General features: G+C 47.1%; 1 protein-coding gene and 1 non-coding gene across 2 annotated transcripts in view; one reads left to right on the top strand and one right to left on the bottom strand.

Moving 5' to 3' along the window:
- The window catches only part of CFAP77 (cilia and flagella associated protein 77), a 148,662-nt gene that overhangs the window by 8,538 nt on the left and 121,529 nt on the right, over nucleotides 1-18,595 (top strand). The window lies entirely within an intron of this gene.
- On the bottom strand, nucleotides 16,479-16,551 carry TRNAG-CCC (transfer RNA glycine (anticodon CCC)). The gene has a single exon. It is a non-coding gene; the product is annotated as a tRNA-Gly (tRNA).

Below are 18,595 nucleotides of genomic sequence, written 5' to 3'. Positions count from 1 at the left end.
CCTTAGTTACACGTTCTGTTTGTTTGTTGATTTCCGTCAGGGCTTGTCTATCTCCAGCCTCACCCACGTTGGAGTGAAAAAAAAAAAAAAGCATCTCCAGCCATCCACAGAGTGTGGCCCGGTAATTTATCAGCTAAACTGATTAGCGTGGGGCTGGTTTGTCGAGTGATCACTGACCACCGTGCACAAGCTTTGTTTCCCTGGCTCATCACCTGCCAAGGGCCCGTGTTGGTTGTGTTTTTCTCAGCATGCACTCATTTAAGATTTAAAATGGAATGGACTTGGTTCATCGGAAAGCAAACTCCTGGTGGACCGGAGCTGCAGCCCAGCCCGTACGCGCTTGTTGTGGCATTAAGTACAACATTTCAGGGGAGCAGGTCAACGTGCTTTATAAAGAAAACAGCTGTATTTTTCCACCCAACAGTTTAAAGGCCCATCAGGGTTTGGTCAAGAAACTGACTGACGTGGGTCAGTGAGCAGAAAGGTCAACATGAAGGGCACACGGGGGGAGAATAGCTAACCAAGAGCATTGTAGAAAACACATAATAAGCCAAAAAAAGGGATTTTTTTGATCTTTTATATGAACCAAACAATACATATTGGTGGGGAGTGGGCGGGGGGTGGTGGGGAGGCCAATGAACCCAGAAGCCAACAAGATGAATTTCTTTGTGTGGATCAAAACCTTTTGTGCTTGTCCAGAGGAGTGAAAGTGGAGAATCAGAAGAGCTTTGATTTCGAGGTAAAACATTCGTGAGAGGCCACATCACTGCCAGGTGGCCGGCCCTTTGGAACCAATGGCACAACGTCCAAGCTCTCTCGCCACATCAGAGAGAAAGCCCAGCTAGCTAGCTGAAGCTCAGAGGCCGCAACCTCCCACAAAGATGCGGGCACCCCAAAAGCCACAGAGAGAGGCGATCTTACGGCCGGAGCATTGCAGTTAAGGGAATTGGAAAATTTGCTGGCAACTTTTTGGGTCAGTCTTGCTGGATGCTAGTCAGTTGGGCCACATTGCCGCCTCAAATGCTGTCTAAATGGTTCTGTTTAAGAGCTGCGTTCATCTATCCCATGGTATCCCACAGATCTTTAAGAACAGAGACACTGACTGTAAAACATTCATTTTTGTGTGCGTTTGAAGCTGTCAGTGAACCCATTCGTCAATGAGCAAATATTTATTGCACAACTATAATGCACACGGCACTGGTGGAAACAGGAGAGGTTTAAGAATTCATTTCTAAGGAGTTTATGGTCCGGTCAGGGAGAACTAGACTTGGCACGTTAAAACCACTCCTAAAAGTTATTAGAGGCAGAAGGAGGGGCGCTGAGAGGTATATCTGAGAGTGAAGGTGGAGCAGAATTGGAGCACCCAGGGCAGCTCAGAGAGCCTGTGGCTGGGGCTGGGGGTGGGCTGGATGCCAGTGGCTGGACAGGGGAGGAGGGGGCGCGTGGGGAGGAGCTGGCCCAAGCAAGGGTCTAAAATGGACAAGAGCAGGTGCAGCCTTCACTCACTGTTTGAATTAACAGAATTAACTGCTTGTGTATCAGACACAGAGCTAGACACCAGGGACTGGTTTAGATGAACCAATCTAATGGGTAAACCAATCTGGATATGGGCCTTGCTGTCACAGAGCTTACAATCTCATGGATAGAAACAGGCATTAAAATAAACAGCAAAGCCTGGCTGGGCTTCCCAGGTGACTCATTGGTAAAGAATCTGCCTACCATTGCAGGAGTTGCAGGTTTGATCCCTGGCTTGGAAAGATTCCCCCGGAGGAGGAAATGGCAACCCACTCTAGCATTCTTGTTTGGAGAATCCCATGGACAGAGGAGCCTAGTGGGCTACAGTCCATGGGGTTGCAAAGAGTTGGACATGACTGAGTGACTGAGCAAGCACTCGGTGATGGCCGTCTGTCTGGATGGATTTGTGCTTAGCCCCTGAGGGCAGCTGTGCCTGGATGGAGGGACGTGAGGGAAGGTCTCCTAGACTGGATGACTTAAGCTGAATCTTGACACCAAGATGAGCCAGGAGAGGTAAGATGCAGGCAGAGGTAGAGAAAGGTAGGTAGTGTGTGGCCTGCAGCTTATGCAATTCGGGGATCTCTTTTTAAGTAACAGGGTACAGGGGCTTCCCTGGTGGTCCAGTGGTTAGGGCTCAGTGCCTTCACGGCAGGCATCCAGTTTCAGTATGTGGTCTGAGAACTAAGATCCTGCAACTTGCATGGTGAGGCTAAAAACAAAAACAAAAACAAAAACAAATTAATTAATTAAAAATTGAAAAAGAGATAGTATAAAACTAAAAATGATGTTGGAAATGAGATCCAAGGCCTTGGAAGGGGCCATGTGCAAAGAAGGTCCCTGAAGTCTAAGCTTCATTAGTTTCAGGGTGAATCAACTTTTGACTGAGAGAAAAGCTTTCTGGGAAAAAGGATGGCGTGTTCATGGGGAGGGGGAAGGGGGAAAAAAGCACTGAATTGTCAGACTTGAGCATCCGTAGCTCCTCCTCTGGCTATGTGTCATCCGTCCATCCATCCATCCATCCACCCATCCATCCATTCATCTACCCGTCCATCCATTCACCCATCCATCCATCCATTCATCTGTCCATCCATCCATCCATCCATCCATCCATCCATCATCCACCCATCCATCCATCCATCCACCCACCCATCCATCCATCATCCATCCATCCATCCACCTATCCATCTATCCATCCACCCATCCACCCACCCATCCATCCACCCATCCACCCACCCATCCATCCATCCATTCATCCACCCATCCACCCACCTATCCACCCACCCATGCATCATCCATCCATCCATCTACCCTTCCATCCATCCACCCATCCATCCATCCACCCATCCATCCATCCATCCATCCACCCATCCATCCATCCACCCATCCATCCATCCACCCATCCATCCACCCATGCATCCACCCACTCATCCATCATCCATCCATCTACCCTTCCATCCATCCACCCATCCATCCATCCACCCATCCATCCACCCATCCATCCATCCATCCATCCATCCACCCATGCATCCACCCACCCATCCATCATCCATCCATCTACCCTTCCATCCATCCACCCATCCATCCATCCATCCACCCACCCATCCATCCATCCATTCACCCATCCACTTATTCAGTACTACATACTTCCTCTGGACCAGACACCCCAGGCCCCAGAACCACAGTCATGAGCTCTCAGTTTCCTGCACACTCTTGTTGACTCAGAAACCTTGGGCAAGTAAATCCCTGGAATGTCCCGGAGCCTCGGTTTCTGCACACCTGAGTGGCTTTCTCCCTGAGAACCATCTGGAGCCTACCTTTCATTTGCTCATTCGACTCTTTGCAAAATGTTTATCGAGGGGCTGTTGGGTGCCAGGCAGCATGCTGGGCCTGGAGGGACCTCTGTGGACAGGAGAGCCTGAGTTCCTGTCTGGAGGCAGCGCAAAGCCCTGGTGAAGACAGTGCGTGCGTGTGTGCTAAGTCGCTTCAGTTGTGTCTGACTCTTTGCAACCCTGTGGACTGTAGCCTGCCAGGCTCCTCTGTCCATGGGATTCTCCAGTCAAGAATACTGGAGTGGGTTGCCATGCCCTCCTCCAGGGGATCTTCCCAACCCAGGGATCAAACCCTCATCTCTTAGGTCTCCTGCACTGGTCAAGCTTCTGTACCACAAGCGCCACCTGGGAAGCCCCTGGTGAAGGCAGACAATAGGGCAATTCCTTCTTCCCTAGGGATAAGCACTGTGGAGGCGGCTGCAGTGTCAGGAGGCTAAAGTCCAAGCCCAAGGATGGGACATCTCAGCCCGACCTCCTGTAATGAGTGGAGTGATCAGTTACTGGGTGCTGGCCAGAGTGTGTGTGTGTGTCTGTGTTTGGGTGGGCGGTGGGTGGAGACTGTTCCAGACAAAATAAGTGGTTTCATGCCTCCAAGGCAAGGAGAAACTTGGAACTCAGGAAGCTGCAGGGAAGCAAATGCTGAGAGGAGGCTGGGTGGGGAGTGAGACCAGATCCAGTGGGGCTCCTGGTTATCTGAGAGCTGCAGGGGCCAAAGCAAGTAGGATAAACAAGACTGAGAACAGAGGGTGAGAGACAAATGCAGACATCAACAGTAGGTCTAAGTGCCAGCCTCCCCCCACACCCCGCCCCCAGTGCTCCTGGGGGCAGAGGGACCCACACCTGGCTGCAGGATGCTGTAGGTGGACTGGAGGAGTCGTCACGAGCCCTTCTCTGCGGGGACAGACGTGGTCACTGCAGCCTGGGACCCTAGCAGGCTGCACGTTTGGAGCACCGTGAGTGGGATGAGCAACACAATGGTTTAGGGTTAGTGCCTCGGATTTGTTTACTTTTTGCAAGTTAAACAAGCCCCCTAGTCTGTTATGCTCTGAATATTCCCCACACCATTTGAGGGAGCCTGTTGGGGCGATTCTGAGGGATCCCTTAGGACTGAACGCCGGGCTTCACATCTGCCTCCAAAACCTTTATAAACTGTCACTTAAGACTTCTCTCTCTTTGGAGGCAGCCAGTGGGCATAAATCTGGAGGCTTAAGTGAGTCTTTCAGAAACTCCCCTTCTAAAACGAAAGTGTCTGTCTGGTGCTTCCGAAACCTCCATCTTTCCTTCGTCAGTGGCACAGTCCTCTGGTGGCAGATCCTCCCAGGATCACCTGGCAGGCTGCTCACAGGCCTGACTTCTCCCGGAGAGGCAGTGTGAGTGGAGGTGGAGGCCTGGAGTCTGGGTTTCCAGGAAGCTCCTGGCGGGTGACCCGTTTGGCCAGCTGATGCTCTCCTGTGGCAGCTGATAGCAGTTGTGCTTCGTGGAGCCCACTGTGTACCAGGTGCTGTCTGCTGGCCCTTCTTAGGCATCACCTCCCCAAAATCTTGGCCGCAATTCTAAAAATGCCAGATTACCATCATTCCCATTTTACAGATGGGAAAGCTGAGTCTCAGAGCGGTTTCACAAGTTGCCCACAGTCATCCAGCACGTTGGTGGAGGTGCCAGACTTTGAGAGGTCTGGGACTCTGCAGCCTGATGTTCCAACCACTGGACTAATCATAAGGACTTGGTGACATCCACAGCCCTCATTGTTAAACACCTGCTAGGTGCCCGACTTTTGAGTCTATGATCTCAACTCAATCTGTGAGAGAGAAAAATCTAATCCATCTACATCTGTGCATGCGTGCGTGCTAAGTTGCTTCAGTTGTGTCCAACTCTTTGTGGCCCTATGGACCATAGCCCATCAGGCTCCTCTGTCCATGGGATTCTCGAGACAAGAATACTGGAATGGATTTCCATGCCCTCCTCCAGGAGATCTTCCTGACTCAGGGACTGAACTCGCTTTTCTTGCATCTCCTGCATTGGCAGGCGGGTTCTTTACCACTAGTGCCACTTGGGAAGCCCCCATCTACACCTACACCTGTCTAAAAGGTCAACTGCATCCACAGGTGTGTTTTCTGTTCTCAAGGAGCTTATAGTCTACTTGGGCACATTTGTCACACCAGACACACACACACACACACACACACACACACACACACACACACCCCCTAGAAGTTGCTGCACTTCTAAGGCTGAAGCCTATAGGGCCAGTGTGACTCAGACCTACAAGACAGACAAGACAGTTAGGTGGAGGCCCCATGGCCTGGAGTGGTCCAGAAAAGCCTGTTGGAGCTTCTGGATGACCAAGCGGGACTCAAGGGACTGAGAGGAGGAAGCCGAGCATTTTAAATGTAGAAGATGACCAGACCGGGTGAGAAACGATGCCGTGAGCTTGGGTGTGTTTGGAGGGAAAGTCTGGAGGGGGTGTGATAGGAAGAAGGCAAGGAGGGACCGATCCTGGGTGGCTTAAGGTAATGCCTCCCCTTTCAGCATGGCAACCCACTCCAGTATTCTTGCCAGGAAAATCCCACAGACAGAGTGGGCTGGTGGGCTACACAGTCCGTGAGGGTCGTGCAAGAGTTGGACATGACTGAGCATGCACGGACGCACAGACGGTCTCAAGAAGAGACAAGACATGAAGAGAACAGGAGCGTGGACACTTGGTTTCCCACGGACGCCTGGAGTTTATTCTAAACATGTGCGTCTGCAGGCCAGGGAGCTAAGAGCTCTGGGGGTGGGGGCCTGGGGCTCACCAGAATGGCCCCCCCTTTCAACGGGCAGGCCTCCCCTCCTCCTCTCCCACCCACCGCTGTCCCCTCCCCGCCCCCCTAATCAGAGAGAGCAAATTGTCATCAGATTAGCGCCAGCAAAGAAAAGCACAGCCCTGCTCACCCCCGCGGTTCGTTAGCATTTAGATAGACTGGGACAGGGTCCCACACAATGGGCATCAAAGCCTGGCTCCGGCGGGCGGCAGGGCGGATTAATTCCTTTAACCAACAGGCCCGAGCTGGCCCTCACTCATTACCCTGCCTTGTCCGAGTGGCTGTTCGATTCTATTGAAGATTACGCCATTTAGGCCCTTCCCTTGTCTTCTGCCGAAACCCAGGGCTATTGAATTGCACATTCTCGTGTCGCCCCGTCAATACTCAGCGGCCTGAGGTTCTAATTCTGCTTCATTTAAACTTCATCAACTTTTCCAATCAAGTGGAAGGATCCGAAATAGGCTCTGTGAGCAGAAAGGCCCCAGCTTCCCTTTGTCAGATAATTTATTCTGTTTTCCCATCCCCTCCCCACCTCATTCTTTCTCTCTCCAGCCTTGCTTCCACCCTCCCAGGGTCCTCCCCGCCTTCTTTATCCCAATGCTGAAAATGAGATTACAGTATTTAAATGACTATGATAATCAATCTAGGGACCCAGAGCTGAGATTGAGGTTAATTTTTCTTAGCAGAACAAAGAAGCGTGATGCCTTTGGGGACGTGAAGGTGCAATCTGGGTTTCTTGCTCATGTGTTTTTCTTTTTCCCCCTGCAATTGCAGTTTTAGGAGTCTTTTCTTGTTACTAACTAGGCGCTGAGTGTGATTTTGAATGGGCGGCAGCCCCAAAGAGAGCAGAAATGTAATTTCGAGCTGATAAACAGCTAATGGCCTTCAATCAACAATTTTAATAGGAAAAAAAGGCACTTATATGATATGAGTACAGATCTAATGAAAGGGTGATCATTTACCTTATTTATTTTTAAACACCCCAGGAATACTTTCCCACTGCGTTAGAACTAGTAATTACAGCCATGCAGTTCACCTGTGAACCTGTGGATGAGGAGTCTTGTCACTCCGTCCATCTTCTCTCTGGCAGTTTGTGCCGCTATAAAAGTTAGGATTTTGTCATGTTTTGGCTAATTGGAAACAGGGTCATTATACCATTGAACACCGACATGAAAGTGACTTGTTCAATTGTTACCTGAAGCATTCAAAGCTGGCCAGTCATTCTGCCGCTACCCGCCTCCCCCCACCCCTCCCCAGCCCAGCTTCTAAAACCAAGAGCATCAAAATATGCATATTTCTTTGTCTCCCTTTGCTGTCTTGTCAGAGCTGTTTTACATGCTGCCACCCAATGTTATCTTTTATTTGTGTCAGGAGAAAGGATTTGACAAGTTCAGTATACAATGTTCATTTGGCAAGGCAAATTTTTCATACCAATTTTGAGGAGGAAATGAAACTATCTTTCAACAGAATGAGCACCATCATTTTTGGACAGACTTATTATGAGAGAGGAATCACAGAACTTTATTTCCCTGCATGATCCTGAAAAGTCTAATCCATTTTTTAAAAAGTAGGATTGGGTTTCCACCTGCAACCCTAGCTGGGGGGAAGTAAGAAAACCCCCATAATGTCTTCAAACAGGAACGTCTCTTGTTCTATTTCCCTCCCTGCTCCCCACAAGTTATTAATAGGCTGGAATAAATTGTTCCTCTTCTCTATTATAATGAGTTTGTTTCAGACTCTTTAAACTGTGGGTGAATCTCTGACAGTTATCTACATTTGCAAAGCAAAATATTTAATAACCACCATTGTCTGAAGGAGGGAACAAAAAACATAAGCAACCCCATTTGTGAAGAGTGAACCCCCCCAGACCCCCAGATCCAGCCTCCATCACTGTTTGCCTAAAGAAGAAGCCTCTCTCACCCTCTGTGCTACCAAATTCATTTGGGGCAGTGGTTTATGGTGACATTTTTCTTTCTTAGAGCAAATATTGACTCACCACGGGGAAATTAAAACTCCATTAGGCATCGCTACATTGTCAGCAGCCTGCATTGCAGCAGTCAAGCTGCTATTAATTGGTTTCTTCCGCGGGAATAATTCAGGCAGGGCAGAGGGAAAGGGGAGAGAGAAGATGGATCTAAGCCATAATTTCTTAAAATGACATCATCTAAATCAGCCCAGGTGATCATTACGTGGTCATTAATCTAAATGTAAAGAAGACACCACCTAATAAGACAACAAATTTATCCATACAAAAAGCCTGCAGTGGAGTTAGTGCCAGGCTGTGGAAAGTGGGTGTTAGGATACACGTGGGCCAGCCTCAGCCAGGTTTGGACAGCCCAGGACTGACTTTCTCGCAGCATGAGAAGCTCTGGCTCTTGCGTGTGGGTGTAAGATGCCTTCTAGCCTGTTCACTGCTTTCTTCCCAACGTGAAAGCTCTGCTTTTCTGTACCCTTTGCCCTTTCCTGTGGAGCCCAGCCCGAATCCCACCTGCTCCATCACAACCTCTCTGGTCATTACTGGGTCTAGTGATCTTGCCCTCTGCTTTGGATGACCAGGGCTGCTAGGGCAAAAAATGACTGCAATTGAGGTGGCTTAAAAGCAGAGATTCATTACCTCGCAGTCTGGAGGTTGGAAATCCAGGATCAAGGTGTCAGCTCAGCCTTGGATCAAAAATCAGGGGCTGGTTCTTTCTGAGGGCCACTTGGGAAGGATCTGTTACAGGATTCTCTCTCAAAGTAGGCCATCTCCATGTCTATACAGCATTCTCCCTGCATGTGTGTCTATGTCTACGTCCACGCCCCCTTTTTGGCCATGCCCATTGACTTTTGGGGTCTTAGTTCCCTGACCAGGGATTGTACCCAGGTTCATAGCAGTGAAAGCGTGGAGTCTCAACTGCTGGGCCACCAGGGAATTCTCCTAATTTCCCTCTTCTATCAGGACATCAATCATTTTGCATTAGGGGCCCACCCTAGGTTCATCATGATCTCATCTTAATTAATTGCCTTTGCAATGACCCTATGGTCAAATCAGGTCACATTCTGAGGTCCTGGGGGTTAGGACTTCAACCTGCGACACCTTTGGGCCTGAGTCCTAGTCCCTGGTCCATGAGTTGTGGTAAGGATAATATGACCATCAGTAGAGCAGCATTCTTCGTGTTGGACTTGACAGGCTGGCATCTTGGTGGATGTGGCAAGCATTTAGAGCTGTGTGGTCTCTTCTCCAGTGTGGTGTGGACGCCGTTCACAGGACAATCACGTATGATCTTGTGCCATCTATGGTATTTTTATCTCATTATTGGTATTTAATCCTTAAGCACAACTAATGTGGACCACTAACCACCTGTATGGTTTTTCCAATAGTCATGTATGGATGTGGGAGTTGGACCATAAAGAAAGCTGAGCACTGAAGAATTGATGCTTTTGAACTGTGGTGTTGGAGAAGACTCTTGTGAGTCCCTTGGACTGCAAGGAGATCCAACCAGTCCATCCTAAAGGAGATCAGTCCTGGGTGTTCATTGGAAGGACTGGTGTGGAAGCTGAAGCTCCAATACTTTGGCCACCTGATGCAAACAACTGACTCATTGGAAAAGACCTTGATGCTGAGAAATATTGAAGGCGGGAGGAGAAGGGAAAGACAGAGGATGAGATGGTTTGGGGGCATCACCAACTCAATGGACATGAGTTTGAGCAGACTCTGTGGGATAGTGAAGGATAGGGAAGGCTGGCATGCTGCAGTCCGTGGGGTCCCAAAGTTGGATACAACTTAGTGAACAACATCAGATGGGGAGCCAATGAAGGCTGTTGAGCAGTGAAGCAGTGATGGGGACTGGAGGTAGAAGGATGAGTCAGATTGGCATTAGAAAGGCCCTTCTGGCTACAGAGTGGAGAATGGACTGCAGAGCACCAGGGTGACCATAGGGAGATCCATTGGGATGCTTATGAAGTCTTGCAGGTGAGAGGCAATCCTTGAATGAGGATGGAGGGGATGGAGACGGTGGGCATAACGGAGGGAGACTGGGAGGCAGACCTAGCAGGACTTTGTGATTCATGATGTATGAGTGTGCGGGGATGAGGGAGAAGGGGTATGAGGAGCTGGTGGGAAGGTCACGGGTTTGCATTTGGCTGCTTCTTGTGGGCAGATGTCTCTCTCTTGGTGAGTGTCTGATGATTTAGTAGGTTTCTGGGTCCTCTCTGGACCTGACTTCGGTTACATCCCCACCTACAGGTCCCTGCACGTCCCTATCGGCATGCTCTCCTTAACTCTTCAGGTTTCTGCCCTCTGCCTGTTCACTGTACCCCTGGCCTTCTCCTACACATTCTTTAAGACTCAGCTTAAGAAGTTTCTCCTGAAAAGTGATTCTTTATCTGCCAGCGCTTTCTGTGTGCCTGTATCACTTTATACTCTATTGAAATTGTCCCTTTCTGTGTCTCTCTACCTGCAGTGACTTGTGAGTGAATCTAGTCAAGGACTGTGTCTTTTTCATTGCTTTGTTTCAAGTTCTTAGCCAGTATCTGGCACATCGTGGGCACTGTATAAGGTCTCCTGAATAAGTGAATGGATGAATATAGAAGAGAATGAATGATTGACTATACCGGTGGTTTAGAGGTGTCTTTGCTGACAGGCTACGGGAGGTGCTGCAGTAAACAGGAGTTACGTGCACTGGTGGCCCTGCTTTTGCTTGGTCTTTTTTGTTTTGTTTCGCTTCATCATTTTGTCCAGTCACTCAGTGGTGTCTGACTCTTTGTGGTCCCATGAACTGCAGTGCACCAGGCTTCCCTGTCCTTCACTGTCTCTCAGAGTTTGCTCAGACTCATGTCCATTGAGTCAGTGATGCCATCCAACCATCTCATCCTCTGTTGCCCCCCCTTTCTGCTCCTGTCCTCAGTCTTTCCCAGGATCAGGGTCATTTCCGATGAGTTGGCTCTTCACATCAGGTGGCCAAAGTATTGGCACTTCAGCTTCAACATTGATCCTTCCAATGAATATTCAGGGTTGACTTCCTTTAGGAAGGACTGGTTTGATCTCCTTGCAGTCCAAGGGACTCAATCATTAGTCCACTGTGTTTAATGACCCTCTATCACCTATAGGTGGCAAAATTTTTCATGGTCTAGTCTTTGGCTAATTCACAGATTATTCTCCATCTTTATGCTCCAATAATATGAACTCTAATTACACAGGCTGCTCTCTCTGCCTGGAACAGCTTCCTTACTCTTTTCACTGGCTGGAAAAAATGCATTCTCATCCCCAAAGTCTCAGTCCAAATGCTACCTCTTCTTCTCTGACTCCCTCTGTGACATGAACAGTGCCTATGTGTTCTATGTGCACAATTTCATGGTGGGAATCACCTTGATGTGCTGTGGGCCTTGGGGCCAGAGATTGCTCCTTTTTATCTCTCTATTCTTAGAAGCTTGTACAGGGCCTGGCATATCAGAGGTGCTCAATAAATGACTGTCAGTTGAAGGGATGAATGAATGACAAGCTGTGTGACTTTGCCTGTATTATTTCTCTTCCCTTCTCATTTTCAAGATTTTGAATTTATTCTTTGGCTATACCAGTGTATTTTTTTTTTTTCAAGAAAAAATAGATGTGTTGTCCTTTGATATCTCTTAGGGAATGAATTACAATTTTTATAAAGCATTTTCTATTTGCCTTATTAACTCTATTTCCTCAAGTGTGAGTTTTGTTTGTCTTCATTCTTTCTTGGTAATGTTTTTTTCTCAAATATTTGGCTACTTGTTGTTGTGCAGAATATTTATATTTCTCATTCCTTAAATACTTGTATGCGCAAGTTTTGTCTCTTTCTTGTGGCCTACCTCTAGTGATTGTTGGGGGAGAGTTGGATATATTGGGAGGTGGGATGAGCTGGTGGTTTTTCTTCTGGGTGAGACCCTACTTTGGGGAATAAGGAGGCTTTCGTCTCTCCTTCCCATACTCACTGGTTCAGTCTGGGTGCAGATGCTGCTGTTGCTGTCTGCCTAGTGGAACCTTGCAAATGGAAAGGCTGAGCCAATCCGCTTGCTCCAAAAACAGCCCCTCTATAGGCCCTGACTAGTGTTCCAGAGACATTCCTTTCCCGTATGTTTGATCTGGACTTGACCTTCTCCTGAACACTCCCCGACTCTATGCTATCATCTCCCACACTTATTTCTGGTGATGGGTTCCTCTGGTTTTGCTTTCTATATTTCTAATCCTGTCTGATTTTGACCATTTGGAAATTTCTCAAAAGTCCTGGTCCCTTGATAGAGTTCTTTCTTGTTTTCCTACACTATTTTGGGTTTTTCCTTTTGAAAAATTCTTTATCCTTTCATGATATTTTGGGAGAGTGGGAAGGTAGATATACACTCTCAGCCCACCATTTGTGACCTATCTTGTTTCTCGCTCCTAAGATTTTGCAGGCATGACATCTCATGATATGTTTTGAAGGTGTAATCCAAGTCACAGCCTAAAGATAGTTGTGTTTATCTCTTAAACAGAGCTTTAGAAGGCGTCCCTGGTGGCTCAGTGGTAAAGAATCCACTTACCAATGCAGGAGACATGGGTATCTTCCCTGATCTGGGAAGATCCCACATGCCTTGGAGCAACGAAGCCCATGTACCACAACTACGGAGCCTGTGCTCTAGAGCCGGGGAGCTGCAACTCCCGAAGCCTGTGTGCCACAGCAAGAGAAGCCGCTGCAACGAGAAGCCCACACACTGCAACGGAGGGTAGGAGCCCCCCTCACGGCAAGGAGACAAAAGCCCGAGTAGCAGTGAAGACCCAACACAGCCAAAAAATCAATAAATACTTATATAAAAAAGGAGCTTTAGGAATTACCTTAGCGTCTACCTGTAAGTTAAACACAGCAAAGAGTATCTCACCTTTTTCCCCCCCATGACCGGAGTTACCCTTTGAAAATCACTTCCTTGTGGTGATCTGAAGAAATCCCCTTCTTCCTGCCAGCCTTCCGAGATCCTGGAAAAACCTCAACAGGATTTGTTCACTCATTTGAGGCACCTGGGATCTCAGTGAGTGTGTCAGAAGGAGGAGGCAGCATATTTGTAAGTCATTTTTATCTAGTGGCAGTTGCTAACAAAGGTCCGTTGAGTCAAGGCTATGGTTTTTCCAGTAGTCAGGTATGGATGTGAGAGTTGGACTAGAAAGAAAACTGAGTGCCAAAGAATTAATGCTTTTGAACCGTGGTATTGGAGAAGACTCTTGAGAGTCCCTTGGACTGCAAGGAGATCCAACCAGTCCATCCTAAAGGAGATCAGTCCTGGGTGTTCATTGGAAGGACTGATGTTGAAGCTGAAACTCCAATCCTTTGGCCACCTGATGCGAAGAACTGACTCATTTGAAAAGACCCTGATTCTGGGAAAGATTGAGGGCAGGAGGAGAAGGGGATGACAGAGGATGAGATGGTTGGATGGCATCACCGACTCCATGGACATGAGTTTGAGTAAACTCCGGGAGTTGGTGAGGGACAGGGAGGCCTGGCTGCGGTTCATAGGTTCACAAAGAGTCGGACACGACCGAGCAACTGAACTGAACTGAGCAGAGATCTTGTTTCTCTTCTGGTCATGACCAAGTAAGCTCCTATCAGACCAACCCTCTTAGAGATAACATCTATAAACTCCAGGTGAAATTATTTATGAAAACTACCCAGGGCTCTGGAAAGTCTATGAGCACGGGTAAATACTATGCTACGAGCAGGCAGATGGGCGTGTTGACACACGAAGAAGGAAAGATCAGAGAGTCTTGCCTTATTACCTCCATGAGGATGGATACCCCGAGATGCCAAGAACTAGTTGGTGTGACTGGTTGCCTGCCTGTGGGCACATCTCCTTGCTCCTGCCTGGGGGGCTACTTCCCTGTCTCCCTCTGCCTCCAGTTCTCCTGTGGCCTTTCTTCTGCCAGCTCCAAGTCCTCACCCTCGGGAAGCCTTTTGGACTCTATCCCCATCCTGAGATGTTTTGTCTGCTCACCCCGCCCTTGCCTCCAAAATATCCTGAGTGCATTTCTGGCCTCGCTCTTAGCACATGTATTTAAAATGTCTGTTCTTGTGGATTCATTCCTTGCGGGCAGGAATTCATCTTTTCATCCCCAGAGCCTGCAGTACTCAGCATAAAGTAGGTGCTCAATAAATGTTTGTTGCACAAGTGAATAAAATGGTTTAATAAAAGCCTGGGAGACTGTCTCCCAGGAAATAGTAATCTTGGCATGTCTATGAGCATCTAGATTTATTTTTCAATTCAATCTTAAGATGCTTTCATTTTAAGATTTAAAGACAGACTGTTCTCCATGAAAGAAAACATGGCTGTGTGCACAGGTGGCTGAAAGCTATGAATCTGCAATTTGACCTCATGGAGAAGCAAAATAGTGTAGAACTTGGTGTCAACGAAATGCAATCAATATCAGCATGAATGTTATCAAGCCCCCAAGTACCAAAAGCAGTGGGAATGCATATATGAGTCTGATGGGGGCCTGGGGAATGTTTCTGGTCAGCCTTTTGATTTGAGCATCTAACGAGTAAATCCAATGGGGGACTTTGGAGCCTTGATCCCATTGAGCATGGCCATTTTGTCGGATGTGCCCTCTGTCTGGGCAGCTCGGGGCACAAAAGGGGAAAAGAGGAACACATGGCTGGTCCCAAACTAGAAAGAGCTTTCCTCTGAGAGGATATTGAGCTGTTTGATAAAGCCCAATATTACGCTTGAATTATGCTCGAATGCTTGAGTGAAAGAACATTGTTCCAAGGGCCCTACCACGGACTGGGCTGGATCCGCTTTCTGCGGTCGCCTTTTGAGGTGGCACTGTGGGCTGTAATGATTTGTATTGTGTTTATCAGCTGACAGGATAATCCTGGGAACAGCAGGGGGGGAGGCAACCCGAGTCCGACTTCTCAACCCTGCTAATTAAAACAATCCTTCCTCTCCCCATGAAGGCTAATGAGACAGAAAGAGAGCGGGCTAATGAAAATGTCACTACGAGATTGCCCACTTATTTTATTTATTAACTTACTGCCGTCACTCCCATTTTGGGGTCCTGCGAGAGAGAGAGAGAGATTTTTCAAATATTTGCTCGAAGACCCCTTCTGACGCATCACCCCTCTGCACAACACGAGTTCTCACCAAGCACATCCTTTGTTGTTGTTGTTGAGTCACTGAGTTGTGTCCGACTCTCTGTGACCCTACTGACTACAGCCCGCCAGGCTCCTCTGTCCATGGGATTCTCAAGCAAGAATACTGGAGTGGGTTGCCATTTCCTTCTCCAGGGGATCTTCCCAACCCAGGGATGGAACCTGACTCTTCTGCATTGCAGGCAGATTCTTTATGACTAAGTCACCTGGGAAGTCCCTAAGCACATGCTAATTAGTGGCCTGAAATTTTATGTCCAGTTGTCAATAAATGACACTATTCTAGGAAGAGGGGTTTGCTTGTGTTCTCTTTGAACAAAATAAAAATGAATCTGAATTGCTTTTCAGCATATTCCCCCTCTCAAATCCAAGAGGCCAGTTTGTTTATGAAATCCTTGACCCCCTGGGGTGAGTGGCCAGTGAAGCTGGAGGAACCCCAAGGACATCAAGTGCTGTTTAGAGAGATAAGTTCACTGCACTCAAGCAGACTTAACATTGATCCCATCAAGCACTTGTTTCCGCCAAGATGGCAGGATTCAATTAATACGGTATTTAATGGAGCCCAGCATAACCTGACCTGTCAATACCTTGAGGGCACCCCAGGGCCCCCCTGGTTCGTTTCAACCCCTTAAATACTTGATTTCAGCTGATGACTTCATCAGCACCCACTGTCTATAAGACAGATGGAAAAAGGAAGAGAGTCTTCACCTTGGCATAGATTCCATCAAGTGGGATTTTTATGCTGGGGAACCTGAGTTTTTTTGTTACCAGAGGGTATTTGTACAACAAGTGGACTGGGAGGTTTGGGGTCACCATCCTTCAGCAGCAAGCGCTCATTCCCAGAGAGAACCCAGGCAGTGAAGAGGGGAGAGTCTGGTTATGGATTCGCTGGGTGTGTCCATTTCCTCCAGCGGCCATAATGAGCTGTCTCACACTGGATGGCTCCAGACGACAGAAATAGATTCTCTCACAGTTCTGGAGACCAGAGGTCAGAAGTTACAGTGTTGCTTTGAGAATCCTTGCAGCCTCTGGTGGCTCAGGTATTCCTTGGTTTGTGACCCAATCACTCCAGTCTCTGCGTCCATGGTCATATGACCTTCTCCCTCTGTGTCTGTCTTTTCCTATCCTCTTTAAAAAATGTTTATTTAATGTACTTATTTGGCTGTGTCAGGGCTCGGTTGTAGCATGTGGGATCTTTAGTTGCTGCATGTGGGATCTAATTCCCTGACCAGGGATTGAACCTGGGCCCCATGCAGTGGGAGTGCAGAGTCTTAGCCACTGGACCACCAGGGAGGTCTCTTCCTAGTCTTTCTTGTAAGGACACTTTTCATTCAATTTAGGCCCCACCCCCTAAATCTCATCTTAAGAGCCTTTGTTTAATTACATCTGCAAAGACCCATTTTCCAAGTAAGGTCATGCTCACAAGTTCTGGGGAACGTGTCTTTCTGGGGGACACTATTCAATGCACTGTAGCAGAGTTGGACCAAATAAAGTTGAGCTGGTCAGTTGGTCCGAGTCTATTAAAGGAGCATTTCCTGTTCTTGCATCAAGAAAGAATTTGCCCCTCCACTTCTTTTTTCATGGCATGAAGATATATGCAGACTGATCTCTATAGAAAGAACACCCAGAAAAGAATACAACTTTTTTTTTTTAAGAATACAACTTTTAAAAGATATCAGTCGCCATCTCTTTTAAAATATAATTTTATTTATTTCTTTATTTATGGCTGTGCTGGGTCTTTATTGCTGGGTGGAATTGTCTCTAGTTGCAGCAGGAAGGGACTGCTCCCCAGTTCCAGTGAGCAGGCTTCTCACTGCAGTGCCTTCTCTTATCGTGGAGCACGGGCTCTAGGGCATGAGGGCTCGGTAGTTGCAGTGCCCAGTCTCTAGATCACAGGCTCAATGGTTGAGACTCAGAACTTCATTTCACTGCAGCATGTGGGGTCTTCCCCGATCAGGGATCAAACCTCTGTCTCCCGCATTGGCAGGCAGCTTCTTTACCACTGAGCCACCAGGGAAGCCCGAGCACCATCTTTTTATTTCCATCATTCTATATTTCTTTTATTGAAATATATTTTTCTTTTATTGAAATGTATTCTATATTTATTTTATTATATGTATATATGTATATAAAGGGAAGTACAATTGGTTAACCATGTAGTGTTTCAGGTGTATAGCAAAGTGATTCAGATATATATGTATATATGTATATCATATATTTTCAGATTCTTTTATAGCTTATTACAAAAGATTGAGTACAGTTCCCTGTGCTATATAGTGGGTCCTTATTTTATATATATTTGTTTTTTATATAATAGTGTGTCTACATTAATCCCAAACTCCTAATTTTATCCCTCCCCCATCCTCTTTCCCCCTTGGGAACCATAAGTTTGTTTTTTATGTCTGTGGGTCTATTTCTGTTTTGTAAACAAGTTTGTTTGTATCTTTTCTTTTTAATATGCCACATATAAGTGATATCATATGATATTTGTCTCTGTCTGGCTTACTTTGTTAGCAAGATAATCTCTAGGTCCATCCATGTTGCTGCAAAAAAATATACATATCTTAATTTTAAAATACTTTATTCCAAAAATATGCTAAGCGTCATCTGACCCTTCAGCGAGTCATAGTCTTTTTGCGATAGTAACATCAAAGATCACCGATCACAGATCACTGTAACAAATATCATAATAATGGAAAAGTTTGAAATGTTGTGGGAATTTCCAAGATGATACAGACATGAAGTGAGAAAAGCGCAGTTGGAAAAACGGCACCGATAGACTCGCTCAACACAGGGTTGCTATGAACCTTCAATTCACACTCCGCTAAAAAAAAACCCCACTCTGCAACACACAGTAGAATGAGATCTGCCTGTAGAGGTGGCCTCTCATGGGGCAGGGAGAGAGAGATTCTTGGGAGACACATATGGGAGGAAGACTTCCTCTTCATTTTACACCCTTTATATCTTCTTCTGAATTTTGTGCCATGTGCCTGTAATACTTATTCAAAACACCAGATACATAAAAAACCAAGGGACTTCCCTGGTGGCCCAGTGGTTAAGAATCTGCCTTGCAATGCAGGGGTCCACAGGTTCGATCCCTGGTTGGGGAACCAAGATTCCACATGCTGTGGAACAACTAAACCCGTGCCACAACTAGAGTCCGTGTGCCACAATGGGAGATCCTGTGTGCTGCAAGTAAGACCTGATGCAGCCAAATAATTTAAAAAAAAAGATGAGAAGTCCTGTTACCATAACAACTTCTCTGATCGGCATCTCCCCAGAAGCTGGACCTACTTTCTGAGTGCTCCTTTAACTGTTTACATTACTACTCTCATGT

The sequence above is a fragment of the Dama dama genome, chromosome 11 (assembly GCF_033118175.1).
Source record: "Dama dama isolate Ldn47 chromosome 11, ASM3311817v1, whole genome shotgun sequence".
NCBI classification, from domain to species: domain Eukaryota; kingdom Metazoa; phylum Chordata; class Mammalia; order Artiodactyla; family Cervidae; genus Dama; species Dama dama.
The sequence above is the reverse complement of the archived record's forward strand: the minus strand, read 5'-3'. Positions and strand labels throughout refer to the sequence as shown.